The sequence below is a fragment of the Mirounga angustirostris genome, unplaced genomic scaffold (assembly GCF_029215605.1).
Source record: "Mirounga angustirostris isolate CCGP_5_RB_7025 unplaced genomic scaffold, mMirAng1.0.hap1 SCAF_7, whole genome shotgun sequence".
In the NCBI taxonomy this organism is placed as follows: Eukaryota; Metazoa; Chordata; class Mammalia; order Carnivora; family Phocidae; genus Mirounga; species Mirounga angustirostris.
In genome coordinates, this window is record NW_026991715.1 from 70,155,133 (window position 1) to 70,179,857 (window position 24,725).

At 37.7% G+C, this 24,725-nt stretch overlaps 1 protein-coding gene and 1 pseudogene across 1 annotated transcript in view; one reads left to right on the forward strand and one right to left on the reverse strand.

Moving 5' to 3' along the window:
* ADGRV1 (adhesion G protein-coupled receptor V1) overlaps nucleotides 1-24,725 on the forward strand; it is a 515,575-nt gene that overhangs the window by 259,279 nt on the left and 231,571 nt on the right. The gene's annotated exons all lie outside the window — the stretch shown is intronic.
* The window catches only part of LOC135365278 (calponin-3-like), a 34,331-nt pseudogene continuing 18,884 nt past the window's right edge, over nucleotides 9,279-24,725 (reverse strand).

The following is a 24,725-nucleotide window of genomic DNA, read 5'->3' on the forward strand; positions in this document are numbered from 1 at the left end:
ATCTTCTTGATCCATTCATCTATCTATGAACACTTGGGTTGCTTCCATATCTTGCCTATTGTAAGTAATGCTGCAATAAACATAGGGGTGCATATATCTTTTTATGAAATAGTGTTTTTGTTTTCTTTGGGTGAATACCTAGTAGGGGAATGACTGGATCATATGGTGATCAGTAGCATATACTGATCATATCTCTCATGGAAGATGAGCAACAATATCCAAAAGTACACAGATGTTTTTAATCAATGAATAAGTACAGAATTAAATATTTATAAATGATTTTTAACATGAATCAAATTGTATTTTCAAAACTCTAAAAATTGTATCAATAAATGTCCTCAAAATCATGTTAAATTAAAAATCCTCACTTTAAAAAATGTCTGTGGCCATATTATATATTATGCTATTAATAACTCAAGATCTTTAAATTAAGGTAGATGTTTTTGACAGTAATATTTTCATCAAAATGGCAGTTCCGTAGGGAAAAACAATTCTGTCTCTACCTTGAAAGTTCAGGCTTTGAACATAATCTTAGTGGGTCTATGCCTAAAACTACTAGCATCAGTTATCTCTGAATTGATTTTGTTTGTCCAAAGATATGATTGTGAAGAATTGTGATTCTTTCTAAAATATTTTCAGATAAACCCTACACAGATCTTTAGTGATAGTGATATTATACTAAATATTACATGTTCATCTTTGGTAACCAGAGGGAAGGCCATATCTTGCTTCTGTTTTCTAGAATAGCTACGTGGTATTTCAGGCCTTGAAGAGGATGCCATACTAGAGAGGCAGCAAGTATATATTCATTCCTAAACACTTACCTGTTTTTTTCTCTTTTTCTATTATTTCAATAGATATAAAATCTGATGTCGAAGTGCTGATCTTCAGATCCCTCCTTAGTACTTGGAACGTTTTTATTTTAAATCATGAACTGGTCACTCTTGTGATACATGGCTTCCGGTCGCAGCTTCCATATTTAACTGGAAGCAGTATCGGTACAATGCCAGCTTGCCCCGCCGGCCGGAAATTTATTTGCATATGTGCAGAATATACCTCTTTCTAACTGCCACTTCTCTAGTTTTTTTTACTTCTTTTGCATTTCATCTTCTCACACCCCCTTTTCCTAACCCACCCCCTTAAGGCCATCATTCTTACCCTGCCCTTGGTGACTGTCAGATGTGCCCGCATGCTCTTCATCCTTTTATTAACAGAACTGTGACATGAAGAGGTGAGTTTTAGTAACTAGCACTGCACACTCTTGAGGGGAAAGAGTGATAGGTTCTGTTGGTGTTGATTTGCAGATGGGGAGTCATATGAACAGAATGGGTATGGTGTGGTACATGAGACCCCTTCTCTTCCTTGTGTGGCTCCTATTTAATTCATCATCCTTAGCATTACTTATTCCTCGTTGCTTTTCTCCTCTCTCGTTTTTGTCCCTCGTCAACTGAGGGATCACACTCATAAAGTAAAAGTACTTCTCATATACTTTAACCTTATTGACATTAACCAAGTGTTTTTTTTTTTTCTTACAAGTTTTACAGCCATAAGTAGGATTTCTCAATCTTAGCACAATTGACATTTTGGGGCAGAAAATTTGTTGTGAGAGACTGTTCTGTAGGATGTTTAGCACCGTCCCTGGCCCCTACTCACTAAATGCCAGTAGCGCCCATTTCCCTAGTTGTTACATCAAAAAGTGTCTTCAGGTGTAATCATATGCTTCCTGGGGACCAGAATCACCCCCATTTGAGGGCCACTACCCTAGACAACTAGTCTAATTCCTTTCATCATTTCTTTCTACACGTTCTATGAAATTATCCTGTTGTTTTTAAATTACAGAACAATGATCTCATTTGACTTCAGGATGTTGGTTTTGACACTACTGGGCATTTCATTGCCTCTGATTCTTTTTGTTTCATATCATGGTCTCTTCGAGAGCTGCTAATACAGGTTCACAGTGTTGTTTTTGTGTGCGATCGTGAAAAGATAATTTCAGTGACACATATACTGGGTGCCTGTGATAGTTGATTGCCTTATCAGTCTAGCTACTGTTTGAAGAATATCTTGGTGATTACTCTGCCTTCTGATGTGCTACCTGACGATTTTTTTCAAACCAAGCTACCAATTTCAACTTTTTGTGGAAAGTAGACCCCACATTATCATTGTTTTGTTCCCATAGTCCCAAAACATGGAGCAAGCCTTTTGACTGTCCTGGTATTTGCACTGAAAGCTCCGCATTCTGGTAAACCCTTTAGTTGTGAGAAATCCAGGATAGTTCAAATCCTACTTGATATTCCTTTTATTTCCCTTTCAATCAGAGCATCTTAGCCCTACTTTAATTTCTGTTGTGCAGTGGAATGGGGTATTTAGTGCAGGAACACTGAGGTCCTGGGAATGAGGTGGGCCTATAGGTGTGGTATGTGTAGTCTCACAGTGTTTTCCAAAAACTGAGTTTGAATGTTTACCATGGACCTCCTGGCCCCGTGTTATTTTATATCTGGTTCCTCTACACATTTGTGTTGATTGCCTTGTACCTGATGGTCTTTGATTTGCAACCCTTCATATAAGGACTGCTTCCCACTTTATTATTTGGTAAAGAAAATCTTTGGTTTTCTTTAGATTTTTAATAAGACAAACTCATAGATATATTTGTTGTTCAAGGTCTCTTTCAAGGGGCACCTGGGTGGTTCAGTCAGCTGAGCATCCGACTCTTGATTTCGACTCAGGTCATGATCTCGGGCTCAGCTCAGTGTGGAGTCTGCTGGAGATTCTCTCTCTTCCTCTCTCTGCGCCCCCTCCACTTGCGTGCTACTAAATAAATAAATAAAATCTCAAAAAAAAAAAAATTTCTTTCAGCTATCCCATAACAAGAAATCAGCTTTATGAAGTAATTTACAATCTCTTGGCATTGCTTTTAAAATGGTTGCTTGCTCCCAGGCAATTAACTCGAAGACTTTTTAAACTGTGGAGACTTTACAGGTGAAATAGCAATCTGTGTGATGTTGATTAAGGATTATTAAAATTATCTTCTCCAGGGGCGCCTGGGTGGCTCAGTTGTTAATCTGCCTTCGGCTCAAGTCATGATCCTGGGATCGAGCCCCACATCAGGCTCCCTGCTCAGCGGGAAGCCTGCTTCTCCCTCTCCCACTCCCCCTGCTTGTGTTCCTGCTCTCGCTGTCTCTCTCTCTGTCAAATAAATAAATAAAATCTTAAAAAAAAAAAGTATATCTTAGTATAACTCCTCCATAATTACATAGGAATATTCCAATACTAGCTCAATTCCTTCAAATTAAAGTTTGTATCCACAAATCTCCCTTTAAAATGCAAATGTGTGGGTGATAGCAAACCCATCAGCATATAAAAATTGTACGATCAACTTATTACACAAGCCTACATAAAATGGGATGAGCTTTGAGAAGTGATCAAAGGAAGGGTTATGAAGTTGGTTTGTCTGACGCAGGTAAGGACTTGGTTGTGACCGTTCCAAACAGAGCAGTATGGAGATGTGGAGTGCTAGGAAGGGATTGGCTAAGAGAATATAAATTGAGAAAAAGAAATGAATCTGCCTCATAATTTGTCTGGGCCTACTTGTCTTAACCTGTTGTTTTAAGGAGTTAATAAATACCAGGGTCTTTAGGCTAGTAGCATGCTACAGAAAAGAAAAGAAGAAAAGATAGTGGTGTTACTTATTCCCTACCCTTGGTAATATTGAAGTGGGTTGGCCAAGAGCTCATTAACTCCAGCATGGCCAGTACCAATCCCATGATGCCCTCTCCTGATTTTAGGATAGCAGTAGTCATACTTAGAAGGCATCTGCCCAATCCAGTTGCTGATATTGTCTGTGTTTTCTTCTTACAATGACAAAGCACAAATTTACTGAGCACTTGAGCCAACCTATTGTTCTGGAGGCCTGTTCTTGGCACTGTTTTTTATAGGAACTTCCTCAAGGGAACCCTGACCAGAGTCTTGCTAGTAGTACCTAATAGACAGATACCTTTCGTTTCCCTTTGAAGATGGTATAGATTGCATGGACCACTCTCTCCTAGTAGGTCTATGGCTTTAGCTCCTCAAACTCCTCTTCTGGCCAGATACCAATTGCTGGAGTGTCTTAGTTCACTGCTGGGCTCACTTACTTTCTGTTTCTATGACAGTATTTAACAGAATGGTAGTAGGATGAGACCCACCTATAGAGTTTAATACAAATGCAGAATCAAAGTCCCCACCCCTAACCTACTGAATCAGAATTGCCCCAGGAAATTTTTCTGCATGCTGAAATTGTAGATACACTCCTCCCCGCTCTCCAGCAGTGATCTCATCATTAGCTATAGCTTTAAGTACCATTTGTTTGTTTCATTACTTGCAAATTTATATCTCCACTACAAACCACTCTTTGAAGCTCTGGTCTTATATACTTTGTTGCCCCTCACTTATCCTCTTGGATGTTTCATAGGTATCTCCAATTTAACATGTCCAAACAAAATGTTTAATATTCCCTCAGAACTTGTTCCTCCCACATTTTTCCATATCTCAATAATTGGGACCATCTTTCCCAGAGTTTCTTCAGCATTATTCATTCCTTCCTGCACATTACCCACAGTATCCAACCTATCAGCAAGTTCTGTTGATCCTACCTCCAGATTATGCCATGGCTTCATATACTTTTTTTCCAAACCCATCCACTACCTTTTTTCTAGCCCACCATGTGCCTTATGTGACTACTGAAATTGGCTTCTAGTTGGTCTCCCTGCTTCACCTTTAGTTTGCTTCCAACTTAATCTGTATTGAGAAATCCGTGTCATCTTTTAAAAATGTCATGTATGTCCTCTGTTGAAACCCTTTAATGGCTTCCCACTCCTCTTTAAATTCAGTTCACACATCTTAGTGTGGCTTCTATGACAGTGTGTAGCCAGTGTGGTGGGCCTCATCAGTCTGCCCCCACCCCCAGCACTCGGCCCCTCACTCACTATGCTCCAGCCACAATGACTTTGCCTTGGTTCCCTGAGGGTCCCCTGTCTTGAAACATTTGTGGGTACAGTGGCCTCTTCCTAGAATACATTTTTCCCTTGTCCTTGGCTCCCCACATTGCAGATCCCTTCACTCAAGTCAGGGATCATGTTAAGTGTCATGTTCTTAGGGAGACCTTCCTCATCATTTACTTTATTCAGACCTCCCTCATCCTCAGCACACAGTATTCTCCCAGTTCATTTTTCCTTTCCTCTATAGTACTTGGCATGTTGTGGTTATTTATTCATTCATTGCTATTTTCCTCATGAGACCGTATGCTATGGGAGGGTGAGAACCATGGCTGCTTTCATTACTACTGTATACTCATCACCTAGAACAGTGCTGAGCCAGTAAAAACCACTCAATGCATATTTATTAAATGAATTAATTAAGGTTTAGATTTAGTTTGTTTGTCCTTAATGTAGGGCCAATAAATATTAGATGGGGTGAGACTTTTAATAATAACTGATTTCATATTGAAAGTGGAAACCTACAAACTAAAACCTAACTTGGAGTTGTAATAATTCAACTCTACCTAGTATTTCATCTGTCATCCTTTTATATGGTTTAACATAAATATTTAACAACATTAACTAGCCAACCCTTAACTTCCTTTACTTGTGTAATTCACAGTAAGATTTTGTACCACAATTTTTAAAAATTCAGCATTCCAGAAATTTATGTGGAAAAAGAACAAACACAAGGTTGACCTTAGATACAGGTGTAAAATGGCCATTTGCCTACACACTCTGAATTGAGGGAGGTTATAAAAGCAAAAACAACTAAAAGGTATTCATTAACTCTTGATTGTTGTTCCTGAAATTTCACCATTTTGAATATTGTCTTCTCCTTGGGGTTCTGTTAAAATCATATGTACATGAAAGGGTCATTACATTATCAGAGTTCAATGTACGTGAGATCTAGTGCATCACTTTTATCCTAGTAGAACTGGATAGCAATAAAATAATTTTGTTCTTCTAGGAGTAAGAGTGAGCTTTAATAGAAAACTGATCCCCATATAACTCTATGATAGCATAATTTTATTGTTAAACAGAAATATTTATGTAGGTTTCTGCCCATTACTATGCTGTGAGCTCATAAGAGCAAAAAAGGGGTCCATCATTAGGACATGACATCATAGAATTCACAAAATTGTATTGAAAGAATGAATAGGTAAACCAAATATATATTAGCAACTTTTTGTGGCTAGTGCCAGTATTTAAAATAAAAAATTCTGTACAACAATTGAAATGATGTTAAAACATGCATAAATATGCTTATGGACTTTGGAGGAAGAAATAAGTCCTAGCTGGCCTTTTTTCATTGATAATACATAGGTATTTGATACTGGATACCAAGTGTCACACTTGGTGTTTTTAATCATTGCAGTACAAATTTGCTTTTCAGTTCTTACATTAGGTCCTTTGTGTTCTTCCTTCCTTCCTTTCTTTTCTTTCTTTCTTTCTTTCTTTCTTTCTTTCTTTCTTTCTTTCTTTCTGTCTTTCTGTCTTTCTGTCTTTCTTTCTAATTGAAGTGTAGTTGGCACACAATGTTACACTCGTTTCAGGTGTGTTTTCTCCTTTCTCATCTAACCATTTTTACCTTCTATGCTTGGCTTATTTTTGTTAAGTGGTGCAAACATTGAGTAACATGTATTGACGTTGGCACACTTTCACAACCCGCCTGTGGCCTTTCTCCTCATTACCTTATCTGACACTCTTTAAACTGTATTTTTACTATTCTTGCACAACTGATTCTAGTGAAATAGAGAAGCCATCATTTTTAATCCCCTGTCTGCTATTTTTCTCACAGCAGGAGCTGTGGCTACTTCTGGGGTATCATTAGCAAGTTAAATGCTGAATATCACATTTTGGATTGTGGCCTCTTATGAGTCATTTGTCTTTTGAACAAGGTGTGTCCAATGTTGGAAAGAAATCATAGCAAGGTCTACACTGGAGTGCCAGCAAGTTTTTCAAAAGGAGTTGCCACACCCAAACCTAAAGCATTTTTTTCAACAGCTAAGATTAAGAGTAATTAACATTTAATATACCCCACTTATATGTCCATTAAGTTTCCATGAAAATTAACATTTTAGCCATGTGTGTCAGCACTCATGTTAACTTCTTTATCTTTCAAAGATTTGTCTTTATTAGAATGGTCTTTTCTTAGCAGAGATCTTTGTTTTAGATTGACTGCTTTTCTATAAAGTGTAATCTTGCAAAAAAAAAAGTAATCTTGCTCTGTGGAGGCTGATGGTCTAGATGAACTGACGTCAACATTGTGGGCTCTTTACAGGCCTCCATTGTTTATTATGCAGAGGAGGCTCATGTGGGTAGTGAGGAAAAAGAGCTTAATTCTATGACCTTGTACAGATCATTGCTTTCAGTGCTGAAATCTCCTCCCAAGTAAGTATATCTCCTCCTAAGAGTACTTTTTTGTTGATAGTCTATTTCAGTAGGAGGGGGAAATTCCTTGGTAGACCTATTTTCTAAGACTTTACAATATAAAAAGAATTAAAATGTATTTTTTTTGTCATTTGTTAACCTTTTCTGTTTGTGTAAAAGTAGCCATATTTTTTTACTATTATGTAATTTTCTGTGACTATTTTTTGTGCACAAGTTGGGATCTAACATCCTTCTGTGTATTTGAGAAAACCCTATCTAATGTATATAAAGTTAAGCAGAGTTGTTGTAGTATTTATTAATGTTTTTGTATGAAGAGAATTGCCCTAAGTCAAAAAGATAAGTCCTATCATAAGTGCGTACCCACACATTTGATGGGAAGTCTATGAGGAAAGAGGGGGATGATGGAGAATATTGTCCTTTCTTGCACATAAGCAGCCTTATTCCCTCATTTGAGAGACTTTGTATGCATACTCCAAACTGCGGCAAAATCCTTCATCATTCTGGCTGCTTACTTTAAAATCCAGTCTAGTTGATCAATCTTGTGATTCCTGGAACTGACACATTATTCAAGATTCTTAACCCCAAGGGGAAAGAAGTGTCTCCCATTTTTTTTTTTTTTGCTCTTGATTCTTTAATTTCATTAATAGATCCTAAGATTGCTTTAGCTATTTTAGCTATTTTTTTATTATGTTATGTTAATCACCATACATTACATCATAGCTATTTGAAATAAATCATAAAGATAGCTTTAGGTATCATACAGTACAAATCATCTTGCACCTTGCCTGTTCTCCCTATGTTAGGTTTTTGAAATGTATGCAAGCTCCTGTGTGCAGTCTGGCTTATGCATCTTACTGGCTGTGTTGTTCTGCTCTGCTTGAATGTACTGTTGCCTGTTTGTTCCTTCCTTTCTTGGTGGACTCTTGGATGATTTCCACTCTTTTGTTCTTCCATACAGTACTTCTGTGACCCCTCCAGTGTAGTGGTTAAAAGACTCAGAACTAGATTGCATGTGTTTGTGGGTCCACCGAGTTATGCGACTTGGCAAGTTATGAACTGCTGTGCCTCAGTTTACTCATCTGTAAAATGCGGTATATTTTCTATAGGGTAGGTATGTTATGAGCATAATAGGGTAAAAGCACAGGAAGGACTTGCAACAGTGCCTGACGCATAGGAAGCATGGTGCAAGCGTTAGCTATTACATGTATTAACACAGTCCTTCTACATGCCTCCTGAAGTGTTTAAGTGTGACACTTTCTCTCTGGTAGATACCTAGAAGGGTAATTTCTGGGCCATAGCAATGGAATATCTTTCTTCAGTTTTACTAAAAAATTGTTAAATATTTCTTTAAAAATATTGTACCAACTTATACCCGTGGTGCATAAGTTCCTTTTTACCTTCTACTTCAAGTCTGTTGTCAGACTTCTAATTTTTTTCAGTCTGACAGGTGACAGAGTAGCTCTCTGTTATTTTAATTTGCATTCCCTGATAAAGAGTAAAGTTGAAAATCTTTTCTTATTGGCCTTTCTGGGCATTGCCATTAATATTCTTTGCTTAAAACAAAATATATAATACTGTATTCAAGCATATGAAATTAAAATATAAGGAAACTCACTTTTTACCTCTAGGAGGAAGGGGCAGAAGAATAGGACTTAGCTGCATCTGTAACATTTTATTTCTTTATTTTTTTTCACACTGATCCAGATTTTACTTAAACATTAGTGAACAATAATGTAGAGACATTGATATGTAAATTTCTAAAATGCTGCATCTTAAATTTAGTTAGCCAAAGACCACATTTAGCTATGAGTTTAGTCCTCCACATAGAAACAAGATACTAAACTGTAAAAAAAAAAAAAAAAAGCTTCCTACTGTTTGAAAATCTCAGTTTATTAAGTAGATTGTAAAAATGCATAGGTCTTTAATAAGAGAATTGGCTGTACAAGAGTACTCCCCTTCCATAGTATTCCTTTTTACTTCATATGCGAGTTATTGCTTCTGCTGTAGGATTGAACTCTTACAGCACTAAAAGGCAACTGTTTAGGGAAGAGGCAGAAAAAGGAAAAGGGAATGTATGAAAGGCAGTATTTCCTTTAGGTACAAAAAGCATAATAGTGTTTTAGGAAGACAAGATAAAAGTTACTCAAGGCTGGCTTGGTTCTCACTGAATAAAAACAATGGGCTAAATACTGAGCTCCTCTGTGTCAGTCTAATAATCAGTGCCTTGGTCGCCCTATTGATAATCTCTCGGGTAGTCATCTTGGTACTTTCCATGATATTCATCTGGGTGTTCTGCCTGATAATCACTATCACTAATTTCAGACCCATTTGCTCCTTTTCCTTGGCTTCCATTGTGAATGACAGGTTCTGTGGGAGCGGCGCAGTATTTGGGATCATATACTTGTCCCCCAAAGCCCAAACACACTCATTCCATTCTGGGAAGCAACTTTGTTGGTTCCCATCTGTAGAGAAATTGTTGAATTGTCTGGTGGTTGTAAGGTCAGCTTCTGATCATAGATATCTCTTCTGGAACCTGGTGCTAACATCCCCGCCTGGCTGGCTCCTTTGTTGGTGCCCAGATGCAGACTAATTGTGGTCTGCTCTAAAGGTTTGTCAGTTTGCATTTGGGGATCATAAAGCTGCCTCCGGGTCCCATACTGTCCTACCTGCCTGGCTGGCGCATTTGTTGCAAACCATTTACACGTTGGCCAGCTTTTAATTTTCCTTCTTCAAAACGTTCTTGTTTGTTTTCTGGCATACGTAACCCTAATGTCGTATGGAATCCTTTTGTTTTAGCCAGATCTGCCAGAGCCAACTGTGTAGTCTGAACCTGGGTCGTGTTTCCATTCTCAAAAAGGTCATTTGCTTCAAATTTGTCCTATTTGCTTCAAATATGTCCTATGGCTTCATAAGCCTGAGTAGCATTAATAAAGTTGCCAATATTCTCCAACTGAGGCCAGTTTAACAAGAACTCATTAACCTTCCCTGAGCCCTGGCTGTAGTTTATGAGCTCGCAGAAGATGATGCCATCTTTGAAGCCCAGCAGAAAGTTGATGCCAGTGTGAATGCTTGTCACCTCTTCTGTCTAATTTTGAAGATCTTCCCCTGCCTGATGATCATACTTGGAAGCGATCTTGTTCTTGACCTCCGCTAAGAGACTGTAATAAAGGCCCTTGTTGAAGAGGGTTATAGTGGTTCGGGTGGTGGGAAGAGGCTGCGCTCAGGTCTGGGGGTTTCTCTAACTCGGCTTCCCTACTCTTGGCCCTGAGGAGTGGCCACACCGCGAGATGCCCAGAGCTTGCTCCCCTGGGCGGCACAGGAGATGCTCTGACCTGTAATATTTTATTTGTTTAAACACCAAAAATTTGAAGAAAATTTGAAAAATGTTATTATATCTGGGTGATGAGGAGCTGGTGATATTTTATATTCTTCTCATTTTCATAATGTTTTCAATATTTCATAATTTAAAAAAATCAATTTGGGTTTCATTATCAAGCCAGGGAATCATGTTTGGAATTCAGCAATTAAAAAGTGATAACAATATTTTAAATATCATTGATTAATAAAATTAAATTAGTATGTATGTGTTACTAAAAGAAAACCAAATACTTTCAGTAACATTTTAATCTTAAAAGTGTAAATAGAATTAAGATAATGATAGCATTTCATTTATTTTAAAAATATAGAAAATAGGGGTACCTGGGTGGCTCAGCCTGTTAAGAGTCTGCCTTTGGCTCAGGTCATGATCCCTGGATCCAGGGATTGAGCCCCACGTCAGGCTCCCTGCTCTGCGGGAAGCCTGCTTCTCCCTCTCCCTCTGGCCCTCCTCCTGCTTGTGCTCTCTCTCTCTCTCTCTCTCTCTATCAAGTAAATAAATAAAAATATTTAATAAAAAATATTTTTAAAAATATATGGAAAGTATATTTGGAGAGAAAATTCTCCAGCTTCCTGACAATAGAGGATGATTGTGGCATGATAAAATAATAAAATACCCTACAGAATATTGTATTTTAAATGTTTTACTGAATATGTTACCAAAATTAATGATGTCCATAAAATTTTACTTAGATATTGTATGAAAGTACCATTTTTCTTAATCTTAGAATAATTTCTGTTGTTTTTCTTTTTTTTAAGATTTTATTTATTTGACAGAGAGATAGAGCACAAGTAGGCAGAGCGGCAGGCAGAGGCAGAAGGAGAAGCAGGCTCCCCACTGAGCAGAGAGCCCAACGCTGGGCCTATCCCAGGACCCCGGAATTATGACCTAAGCTGAAGGCAGATGCTCAACTGACTGAGCCACCCGGGGGCCCCAGAATGATTTCTATTTTAGATATCATTAAAATAGGTTAAATGTGATGTTATTGTCAATGTAAGGAGGCAAATGACATAAACCCATCTGCTATCATTGTTTATCTATGTATATATATTTTTAATTTGGCATGCAGTGCTATCTTTGTAATAATTACTTAATTTAATTAATGTGGAAACTTTGATTTTAACATGGGTAAGTGACATATATGATTACATCACCTTGATAGTTTTTTTAATCTATGTTGAAAAGTTATGTGTTCAGAGCAAAAAATGCAACTTAAATTTTACCCATTAGGATTTAAAGGCTAAAGGGTCAATTTTCCTGGACAGTGTTGACTAGAACTCTAAATGAACTTTTGAGGAAAGTATCAGGTAATCTTTTGTGGCCTTAAAAAATCATTATAGATTTGTTCAATTCCTGTGCTTTGAAGTTCCCACTATTCTCAATACTATAAGACTACATGTGAACATGAAATCACCTGTCTTCATATTTTTCAACATGTTTCCCATAATGAATTTCTCTTATTTTAAGAAGATGTTTTGATTTGATTATACTAGTACTCTGAATCAGATTTTCCAACACAGATTATAATAGCTTATAAAATGCTTCAGTGATATAAGGATAGAATAATATATAATAAAACTACCAATCTCTTAATTTTCTAGATCCCAAAGTAACAAAGTCTAATAACTTTCAGACCTGGAAATTTGAAAATTAGGTAAATTGTGGATATAGTGGGCAGGTATTTAAAAACAGCTGTATTAGGGCACCTGGGTGGCTCAATATGTTAAGTGTCTAACTCTTGGGTTCAGCTCAAGTCATGATCTCATGGGTCCTCACTCAATGGGGCATTTGCTTGAAGATATTCTCCCTCTGCCCCTCCCCCACCACTGTCTTAAATAAATAACTAAATCTTTACAAAAATTTTAAAAATTAAAAAAGGAAAAACAGCTATATTGAACATTTTTGAAAAATGAAGTATACACATTTAAAGTGTACAATTTGTTAAGTTTTGACGTATATATATGTATATACCTATAAAATCATCAATACAGTCAAGACTGTGAATACAGTCAAGATTGTGACATACCCATCACCCCCCAAAATTTCCTCTGACCTCTTGGTAATTCTTCACCCCACTCTTTCATTTCCAGCCAACCACTGATCTATTTCCTGTCACAAAATATGAGTTTGTATTTTCTAGACTTTTACATATATTTTTTTTTGTGTTAACACTATTCATTAATACTGCACAGGTAAGGGGCACCTGGGTGGCTCAGTTGGTTAAGCGTCTGCCTTCGGCTCAGGTCATGATCTAAGGGTCCTGGGATTGAGCCCCGCATTGTGCTCAGCAGGGAGCCTGCTTCTCCCTCTCCCTCTGCTGCTCCCCCTGCTTGTGCTCTCTCTCTCTCTCAAATAAATAAATAAATATAATCTTTAAAGAAAAAAATACTGCACAGGTAAATTCCAAACCAGGATATATAAGTATTAGATACTTTTATAAATAATTTTTACATACTCATTCATTCCTTAAGAAATGTCTAAAATACAGCTTATTTCTAACTATAATCTTCAATCAAAACTTATCCAGTTGATTTTGGCTTTTGGCCAAGGTGGATGAGAAGGCAGATAAGTTGCAATAGTGTGTATATTAGTTACCTATTGCTACATAACAAATTATACCAAAACTTAGCAGTTTAAATGACAGACATTTAATTCTGAAGGTCAGAAATCCAGGAGTAGCTTTGTTGGGTGATTTTGGCCGAGGCTGTTTCATGATGTTGCAGTCACACTATTGGTGAGGGCTGCAGTTATCCAAATGCTTGACTTCACCAGAAATTCCCTTCCCAAGATGGCTTACTCATCTGCCCATTGGCCAAAGGCCAAATTCTTCACTGCCTACTCCTGCAGTTAGAAGGCATCAGACCCTCATATTCTGGACATTTTATAGGATTGTTCAACATAATGTTGGGCTTCCTACAGAGAGAATGTTACAAGAGGGAGAATGAGCATGACCAAAATGAAAGCTGAATTATGTTGGAAGTCATATACCATCTCTTCTCCCATATTCTACTGGTCACCCAGAACACCCCTGGTTCACTATGGGAGGGGACTACACACTTGATTCACTGTAGGAGCTGGATGTCATTGAGGCCTTCTTGAAGGCTAGGTACCACAATATGTTTAGGCTATTTAAAATCAAACTGTTCAACAAGTTTTAAGACTCATGTAGTCAGCCCATAAACCCATATTAGCCATATCTGTTTGCCTATAATTTACGGGCTGATTACATAACAGTCTTACAATTTATATAAATTAATATAATTATATTAAAATAATAATTTTAGGGGCACCTGGGTGGCTCAGTTGGTTAAGCAACTGCCTTCAGCTCAGGTCATGATCCTGGCGTCCCAGGATTGAGTCCCGCATCGGGCTCCCTGCTCGGCGGGGAGTCTGCTTCTCCCTCTGACCCTCCTCCCTCTCATGCTCTCTGTCTCTCATTGTCTCTCTCACAAATAAATAAATAAAATCTTAAAAAATAATAATAATAATAATTTTAAAAGCACGTATTTAACGTTAACACTTCATTACCAGCATTTGAAAGTAACAATACTGCATTTCTTTTAAATGTCCTCTGTGTTGGGGTGCCTAGCTGGCTCAGCCGGTAAAGCATGTGACTCTTGATCTTGGGGTGGTGGGTTTGAGCTCCATGTTGGGGATAAAGATTACTTAAAAATAAAATCTGTGATAAATAAATAAATATTCTCTATATTTTAAGAACTTTTTGTTAAATCTAGTAGATATCATCCCTCTGTGTTTTTTTTAGTATGTAAGTATTTATGAGAGTTTCAGAACCAAAGAGAACCATCTGTATCAGTTAAATTTTCAGCATGTTATAAAAGAATCTGAATCCATTATATATAGTTTTATTCTCAAGAATTAATAATAAGGGGTGCCTGGGTGGCTCAGTTGGTTAGGCATCCAACCCTTGATTTCGACTCAGAACATGGTCTCAGGGATCGAGCCCCAGTTGGGCTCAGCACTGGGCATGGAGTCTGCTTAAGATTCTCTCTCTCCCTCTGCCCCTCCGCATTGCTCGTGCGCATGCATGTGGTCTCTAAAAAAAAAAAAAAAGAAAGAATAAGCATTAAATTAAGAAAGATTCGCTAATTCAATATTTATTTTTCACAAGTTCTACTGTAACAAAAAGTTGTTCATATGAAGATTGTGATTGTATTATTCACACTTTTCAATGCATTTCCAGTATTTTAGGTGTAGATACATTTTTAAAATTCTTCACCAGTGTTGCTTTGAAAACTGGTATGGGGAGACATAAAGAGAAGGATCTGAATGTAAAAATAAATCCCACTTAGAAATTCAGCATACTTTTAAAAGATTATCTAAAGCTAAATTATAGCTTATACTTAAACTCTAATAAAGACTCAAAATATTAATAGATATTCTCCTATATTACCAGGAATACCAAAATAAGCCCCCAGTACAAACAATGAAAACTAAATTGAGCACAGCATCAAAAATCTGGCAGTAAAATCACTTTGCCCCACCCTGTAGCACATGCTGTTCTCAAGGAAGAAGCAATACGTTCTAAAGCTTAAGGTTTGGCAAAGGTTCTCATCGTTCTCAGACCTCTTTCAAACTCCCAGATCTGTATTCAATTTCACTATTCTTTTCATACTCCTGCCTGCCCCATCTGCTCTTGCTGATCACTTTATAAAACATCAGGAATACCTGCACAAGTTGATGTAATTTTAACTGCACCCCAAACACAGCAGGATATAAAGTGAGTAGGTGAAACTAGCTTGCTTTGCTTAGTGAGTTGAAGACTTACTGAGGGTAGTGGGGAGCACTGTATGTTGGCTGGCTGACAAAACTGAGTAGACTAATAAACTTTGACTGTTCTGTTTCCAAGATAACTCTTTATTTCCCCAATATTTCATGACTTTGTTAAGAGTGCATCAGTCACTGACGGTGCAGGGCGCGTTGGCTTCTCAGATTCCATCGGGCTCCCTGAGTGTAACCGGCATAGCACGCAGGTATGGGCATTGCATGGGTATCTAGTCCCAAGAATGAATGTGGAACCTAATTTATTATTTACCTTGAATTTCTTCAAGATAAATTTTCATTAAATTAGGAATATCGGTATTAAGAGGCAAGGTCTTGTTTCCTAAATTTGGTCCTTTAATCAGAGTGCTTTCATTAGATTAATTTTAACCATTCATTACATTAATCAATATTTATTGAATTTCTAATAAAGGCCGAGCAACCATGTTCACAATGGTGAACAAAAAGGGGCAGGGCTTCTACTCTGGGCATAAATACCTTAACATCTGAGACTGACATAAAGGGGTAAATAAACACACTTCAGGTAGTGGTGAGTGTTTTGGTCAAAATCAGTTGGAGTGATATGCTGTCAGAGAAGGCATCACTGTGGAGATGACATGTGAACTGAGAGGAAATGCAAAAATTGAGGCAGGAACATTTGAGGCAGAGAAAATAGCAAGAGCGAAGGAAGGCCCAGAGGCTAGAACAAGCTTGACATGCTTGAGCAACAGAAAGGACAGGATAGCTATCACTTAGTGCACAAGACAGGAAGTCTTAGAAAATGGGGCCAAGAGGTGGGCAGGGTCTTGGCATAGCATGTCTTTAAAATTTTAAATTTATTTTCTTTTTTCTCAGTTTAGTAAAATGCATAGACCATCTGCCTCTTCGTAACAGAGTAAATTTCAAGTTAAAGGACTAGCTGATGCGAATGTCATTATTTTCGCTACTTAATTTTGAAATAACTTAATTTGCTGATGATGTCTCCTGTTTGGGAAATGTATAAGTAACATGGAGCTTACAGCCAAGATCATGTAAGACATATGTAAGCAAGCAGTTAGGAGTAGCACATCGAGAGGATAGTATCCACACTTTGCTTTAATTGAATACTGCATTTATCTATTAATTTTGTGCAAATAGTTGAATTGGAAGTTGTTTTGTCTATAGATTTGTGCCCTTCACTAGAATGAGATGTGCTAATAGGGGTGCAGATAAGTCCTTGAACCCCAGCTTCTGATATGGTTGACTATCAGTCAAACTAAGTGGATTTACTGTGGTTGAAAATGTAAATTGTTGGACTATATACTTTTTTTTTTTAAGATTTTGTTTGTTTTTGAGAGAGATGAGAGAGAGAGTGAGAGAGAGAACACGCACATGAGTGGGGGGAGGACAGAGGGAGAGTGAGAAGCAGGCTCCCCACTCTCCCAGGACCCCCAGGATCATGACCTGAGCCGAAGGCAGACACTTAACCAACTGAGCCACCCAGGTGCCCCAAGGACTATATACTTTTTTAAACTATCATAAATTAGTTTAAATGCAGTAGATCTGACATTTCTTTCTGAGATATTTCAAAGTCTAAGGAAAGAAATTTATCTCTTTATGTTTCTTGGACTTATAAATTTCACCCAAAGTGATCAAATTTAAAAACAAATAAATCTGATGTTACAGTGAATTACTTGCTGCTACTCAGTGTCTAAGCATTGGGGCTCATTCTTCAGAATTGAGACAAGTGACAACCACTCAATGTATTTGGTTCTTGACTGCTGTGTTTTTATCTTTATGGTTTCAATATATATGTATTAGAAGTGAAACTAACATAGTAAAATAAATATCCCATGTGAGTGAAAAAATAAGCACTGTGATTTCTCAAGAAAAAAACTAAAATATAAACCTTGTCATGAACTTCTTGTTACCACACCAGCACAAAACAGTGTTAAATACTCAAGGAGGGGACTGCCAGGGCTAGATGAAGTGTCCCTTATGGTATAATCTTGTTGGCAAGCTGACCAACACAGGGTGTAGACTATGAAGGCCCAGGAAGCACAAACCTCAAGTTTGGACAAATTATGAAATTTGAGTCTTGCCTTTACAGAATGTTTTCTTTTATATGTATTTGCTTCCAAAATAGCTACTTCTCATTAAGACTCCCTCCTGTTTTGTTGTTTGTACACGTGTTTTAGAAAGGAAAATGTCTTACCTTAGAGCTATAGTATTGAATCCAGAATGCCACTGAGCCAGCAGAAAGTTTTAGCACATTTAATATATATTTTGTATAAATATAAACATTTATAATATAAATTGAAATTTAATTTTGTAAATTAATTTAGTTCAGACAAATGAAAATTAACCTATAGAAGGAAAGACAGCATACAAATATGATTCACTGTCAGTGTTGATACGGAATTCAGGAGATCTGGATCTTATACCCTTACTTGTTATTTGTTAATTTTGTGCCTGTTTGATCAGCTATTAAATGTGCATAATATACTGTTAAGTGTTTGGAATAGTAAAGTGTGGATGTACATATATGTGTATATAATTCACTATACTTTAGAATTAAATTCATTATATGAGGTGTCCATGAAGTACTGCAGGCTTAGCACAGTGCTTCACAAAACATCAGCACTCGATATATTATTAACTCTCCTTAACAGCCAGGTTTTCCCTTTTTTGTACCCCCAAAAGGTAACTTGGACATTTTGCATTCTAGTATCTTAATATTATATCAGGACTGAATTACCTCGAAAATAACTTTTTACCTATGTGCGGTTAGCAATCAGGAAAAGAAAAAGAAGTGGGGCGAGGAGAGAAATACATTTATTTTCCTTTTTTAGGGGATCCCAGATGATGAGAACTTATATGCCTCTCCATTTACTGGCTTTATTCATCTGAACACACAGATATTCCTTCTTTGAGGGCTATTATTTTGTCTCTGAGGCTTCCTTTGGCTTGTGTTTGCTTAGTGAGAGGGTAAGAAACTTTTTCCAACTTGCCTTTCCTTTAGAGAATGTATAGATGGGATGGGGTGCTCATGTAGCTTAACACCATAGGAGAGGGAAGCACAGCTTTGGGGACTTGGTGTGACTTACTAAAGCCTGTAACAGTAGTGATGGATGAGGTCAGAGGGTGGCATGCCCTGTCTACCCAGCCCCTGCTGATCTGAATCTGACTTTCCTGGAGTTGATTGCCTTTGCCTTTGTCCAGTTCCTTCCAGGCCCCAGTAGGATCTTAAAAGTAAGAGAGAGAATTTCAGGTGAACACAATTGCTTGGCAAGTACCCTAAGAAATGCTCTTGTGTAAGTGGGTGCAGCATTACTTTTCCAAGTGCGTCCAGTTCCATTGTCACGTAGGTACATTTATATGCCTTAATCCCTGAAAACACTTCAAAGCATTAATGTGAATTTCAAGTTGATTTCCTTCTGTCAGGTGTGACTATTTGATGCTGAAGATCCTTTGCAGGCAAAGAGAATGGATAACAGGTTCTGTCTAGAACCAGAACTTAAGAGCCTCCAATGACTTTAATCACTGTGCTTGGGCCAGCAAGTGGAGGATCTCAGCGATTCACTTTTGTTGGGTCCTCAGTGGTCATTTCATTGCCTTATGTGCTTAACATATTTTAATTTACCTCCTACTTTCAAGTTGGTCATAGAAATTTTTTTTTAAAGCCTGATAAGCCAGCAGATTCCACAGTTTAATTCCCTTAGTCAGTGTTGAGTCATTACTGTATTCTCACCTTCACAGCAGATGTCATCGCTGGGATTTGGGATTTGCTGAAACACTTTCCTCCAAATCAAAAGTTTCACAACTTCATGTAGGTTAGCATTTTCATTGTGTCTGATTTTTAGCATGCTTGAATAAGTTTAAATGCTGGTAACTGGTTAAAAGTAACTGAACCAAAGGAACTGGGGATGGTATCACAGATTCTTGGAAATTAGTTAGGGTTAAGCCGCTGCCTGTCTTTTTTATGTAAACATAAAGTTCAAGGGTCACACATGACATAGAAAAAAAAAAGTGTTTAGCTTCTGCAAAACTTTTTTTAACTCTTTCTTTAAATAGTTTCCTGATTGTACCCTGTTTGCAAAGTAAACGAAACAGTTGAACTTCCTGGATGCTGGGTTTTAGCAGAAATATATCAGATAGCAAACTTAATGGCAGATGAATCACAGTATTTTTCACCTTCAGTTGAAGATACGCTGCTCTGTCCAAGGTCAATCCCAAGACCTTTGAGATGCTGTTTTCTGGCCTGGAGTTTACTTAAGGAATAGATCACTCTCCATACCTATCTGAGGCTATGTTCTCTATTCTATCTGGCCCTCAATAGGTAAACCTCCCCTACATGGCCAAAAGCAACAAAGTTGAGAAAACCAAGCTGCATCTGGAAACCTGTTATTAGTCTGCCTCTTCCCATACCAAAAGCCTACGTTCTTGCCTTTTTCCCAGGGTCTGACTTTGGGCCCTGTTCTCTGCTGGCTGTGACCTCAGCACCTCTCTAACATAAGAATTTGGCTTTCTTCTCTCTGCCTCATTTCATTCTCTTTCTTTGCACCCTAATTTTTACACTGCAGATACTTTTGGTTTTTCTCCTTTCTTTGACTGTACTTTTAGGTTTCTCCAGGCATGGTGTGCCCACCTCCTGCACCGTCCAGACTTTCACTGTCCATTCCTTCCCCTCCCCCTGCCACTTCCCCAATCTTATCTACCTCACTGAGCAGTCTGGTCTCAAGAATGAGCTTCTTGCATCTTAGCCTGCTGGAGTTTGGGCAAGCTAACCTTGCCCATCATCTAATGGATCTCACCAACCTGTCTGTCTACCTGGGGTGATGCCATCAGTTCTTTAAAAGAAAGTATGGCTGAGGCGCCTGGGTGGCTCAACTGGTTAAGCGTCCGACTCTTGATTTTAGCTCAGGTCTTGATCTCAGCTTAGGTCTTGATCTCAGGGTCGTAAGTTCGAGCCCCACGTTGGGGTCCACGCTGGGTATGGAGCCTACTTAAAAAAAAAAAAGGAAGAGAGTATGGCTTTGTGCCTATTGATCCCTCTGGTTTCCCTTTGACTGACGATTCCTTGCACTTTTTCTCACCACAAATTTCATGTTGGATAGACAATATAAGAAAAACACACATACTTCTTTTATTTATTTGAGTTTTTTTTTTTTCAAACTTTATTTGAGTAAAGTTATATCACCTAGCCCCTGTTTTAGATGTCATCACTCCACTAATCTTGTTTAATCTATTAACATGGGGGTGGAGAGTTAATGATAAATAGAATGGAATAAATTTTACTAGCAGAAAGTAATACTTTATCTGCTCTTAAATAGGGATGTGTCCATTTAGATGAGTATTTAATAGTTCTCTGAAAGGCTTTGCTTGGATGCCCAGACTCCTGCACACAGACTACTGCCATTTTTTTCTTTAATCTAAAACCAAGCTTCTCAGACATTAATGTGAATATGGGTTTGTATACAAAACAGACCACTGCATACCTTGAACTTTATGGGCAAAATCACCTTTGAAAATCCCTTTTGTTTGGCCCTTCAACTGAATTTTTTTTTTTTAATTTAAATCATTTACCAAGATTTTAAAATCAGGAAATTTCAGCAGAAATCCAGATTTTTAGTTCAAAAAAACTTTAAATCTGACAGCATCACTACTTGCAGTAGCTATGAGCTGGCTCCAAGGAACAGCTGACTCTCGACACGGGTATGTGCTTGTTGGTTTGACGTAATTCCTGTCCTGCAGGCCTCCCTCACTTATATTAGCTGTTGGGCCTTATAGGCATTTGCATTTGTGACCTTTGTCCTAAAAGGAGAAGAATGGTTGGAACCGAAGAGAATAAGGCATAGATTCTTACATAGCAACATTTTCTTTTGGAAAATTAAAACATACCGAAAAAATTACAAAGAATAAAATAACAGTCTCGTATTACCACCACCCAGAATAAGTTTCTGTTAAGTTTTGGGAAATTTGCTTTCAAGGATTTCCCACTATAGAATTTTATTAGGATGTGCAGGAGTTAATTTCTCCCTCAGCAAGCTTCCCCCATTCTTAAAGATTTTGCTACATTTTTCCTTGGGAGATGTAATTATTTCAGGTTTGCAAAGTCTAGTCACTTTGTGACTAGGGTGTTAGGCTTTCTCCAAATTGGGGACTTTACTGGTTCCTGGTTAAGGATTTTTTTTGACCACTGGGCCCAAGTAGAAAACATGGTTGTCAGTTGATTTCATAGTGGTTTAAATAGGACAAAGGCACAGTTTTAAGTACTTTTAACAGGTTAATTTGTGAGTATTCATAAATGTGGAACATTTCAAGGCAGTTAGATTCATCTTAGTTCTGACTTTACCCATTTAGGAAGGTATATTTTTCAGATTCTGGCCAGCTTCAGGCCAAAGGAAGTAAGTGAATACAGTCAAGTATTCATCTAGACCAAAGTTGAGAAATCCAGCTGCCTTTCTCACGTGGTGTGATATTTCTAGCCACACCTCCATTGCCTTCAAACCTTTGTACCAAAGAGCTCTCCCCTTGGGAAGGAGTGTGAACCCATTTGACTTTTGCTCAGACTACTTACATAATTCTCAACTTCTGATTTGCGGGTGCTGTGCATTTTAGCAGTTTGACCATACTCAGGGGTTTAGGATGCAAATAATTTTTTAAATTAGGATTTAGAGTCTTTTGCTTTCTCCCAAGAGATAATTTAATCCGTAGTATGGCTGTGATATACAAATAAATGTATAAGGATATAAAATAAATTTTTCAATGAGATAAAGTATAGAGCTCAACACTTTGGTATTTAATTAGTGTTTAGTTGATGTCAGTATCTTCCTTATTAAAAATATGCATTATCCCAGCAATATCATGGATTAGATAGAATTCTGTGGTCTATTCAGGAAGCCTCACTATGTCATAGCATGGTTTCTGTGGGAAAACACACTCTGTGATACACATATTGGGAAAGGATGCAAGGATGCTAGGAATCCAACTTTCTTACTTAGCCACAAACCCTGAGGGTGGTGTATGTGACAGTCATTTGTGCTGATAGATACCTGCAGACTCTTGTGTTTCTGTTGTTCACACCTTACACCTCAGGCTAGAGCCCTCTCTCCTCCACTTTTCCCAGCTCCATTAGGTATATTTGGCACATTTTGGCACCCGCAACCCTATTTCTCTCTCTCTCTTTTTTTTTTTTTTTTTTACCATTTCTCTTCTGTTCATTCCCATGAGTACAGTATTGGTGAACATATCTCCTACTTCAGAAGGAGTATATTCACTTACAGCAATAAGCCATTTCTGTTTGTCTTTCTGTAGCAAACGCTTATTGTTCTTATCTTAAAGATGAATTTGAAAATGCCTGTATTAGACTCCTTTGTTTGTTTATAATCAGGTAAATCAATGTATTAGACTCCTTTGTTTGTCTGTAATTGACTAAATCACTGCTGTTTTTATTCCCAAATATACATTTCTGTAATTCAATTTTAAGAGCAAATTCCCCTAAGAGAGGACAGAAGAGTAAACAGTGTCTGTACATAGCCCAATTTCAGTGTTGCATGAACTAGCAGGTGACTGGGATTTTGTTTTGAAAACCAGCAGGAAATTCGGTTTAGCCAGATGGGGGAACGGAGGGGATGGGGGGAGAAGTAGGGGCCTGATAATGTAATGTCCAATTGCTTATGATAAACAGTTTTTGTTTCATTCTAAGTGTGATAAGAAGTCATTTTAAAGTTTTGGCTGCTGGGTGGAGGATGGGCTGCGGTGAAAAGTAGATGGTGGGGAACAGTGAAAACAAAGAGAACAGTGAAGATGTCTTTGCAAGCGTCCAGGGGAAAGATAGGGATGGCTTAAACTAGGGGATTAGTAGTGGGGAGAAGAGGTTTCAGGTTTGTGCTATATCTTGAAGGTAAAGCCAACAGGATTTGCTGCTGGGCTGGATGTTTCCTGTGAGAGAAAAAGAGGAGTCTAGGCAGACCCCTGGTTTGAGTCACTCAGTCTTTACTGATCCCTTCCCTTCAACACACCAGTTATCCAAGTCATTTCTTCCTTCCAGAACTTTGAGCCCTACTCCATTCCTTGCTTCTCATCTCTTCTCTAACCACCCACCTCTGGAAACTTACAGATTATACCTGTTTTGTGAACTTTCTAACAGATTTTGAAATCCTTGATCTTTCATCAAACTCTTCTGATTGACCAAAGACCACACTCTTTCCACATAGTTTATTCAGTTGGGAGCAAGAGTTTCCATAGCTGTTCTGTCCTCAATCCAGGTACATATGTTGCATCCTGGCTACAGTGCTCTACCTTTTAACTGAGAAATACTAATGCCTCATTTTCCATTATGTATTTGCCCTGCATGTTTAATCCATGTTTTAATATATGTGCATTCATGTAAGTGCCTGTCTTTGATTTTGAACACTTAGAGGGATACAACTCGTTCCTAAATAAATATTTTTTAAGTGATGAGAACATTTCAGTTCCACTGTAGTAGCTAGTGGCTTGTTTGGTAAGAATTTTAATCACACTTTGACTAGTAATCAGGCTCTTTTCTCCTCACATTTTAAAGTGATGGCGTACCTGGATTTTTCTGAAGGAAGCACTCTGCTTTCAGTTTTCAAGGACTGGCCTTTGAAAACTCAGTAAACCACACTGAGTTTACCAAGCTCTCCATTATGCCAGTATCATACCTTTGTCATTCTACCACATGTGACATCTATTTCCCAATAATGGAAAGCCACTTTTGTGTTAGAAACTCTTTGGAAAGGGATGGGAAAATCCTTTATTTTAGGGGAAAAGTGACATCCCATTTACTGGTAATAAATCTAGAATTTTCATTGAGCTGACTTTAATAATATGTTTTTATGAACCATGTTTAGACAGGAATTAATTTCCTTTGAGTATCACCATGGACTTTAGAAACCAAGAATGATTTATTTGCTTTGTGTCTAAGATTAACCAAGTTAAGAATGGAAAAATCCTATTAGATCATAAGAGACTGTTCCCTTCCCCACTGCAGGATTATGTGCTACAGTGTATTTCCTAATCTTTGTTCTTTTTAATAACATTCTTCCTGTATCCATTTGAAAGTCATCACCCCCAAAATATTTCCATGAAATTATATCGTGCATGATTTCAGATAAAGATAAATTTCTTATGTTTGTTTTACAATACACACCAAAGTT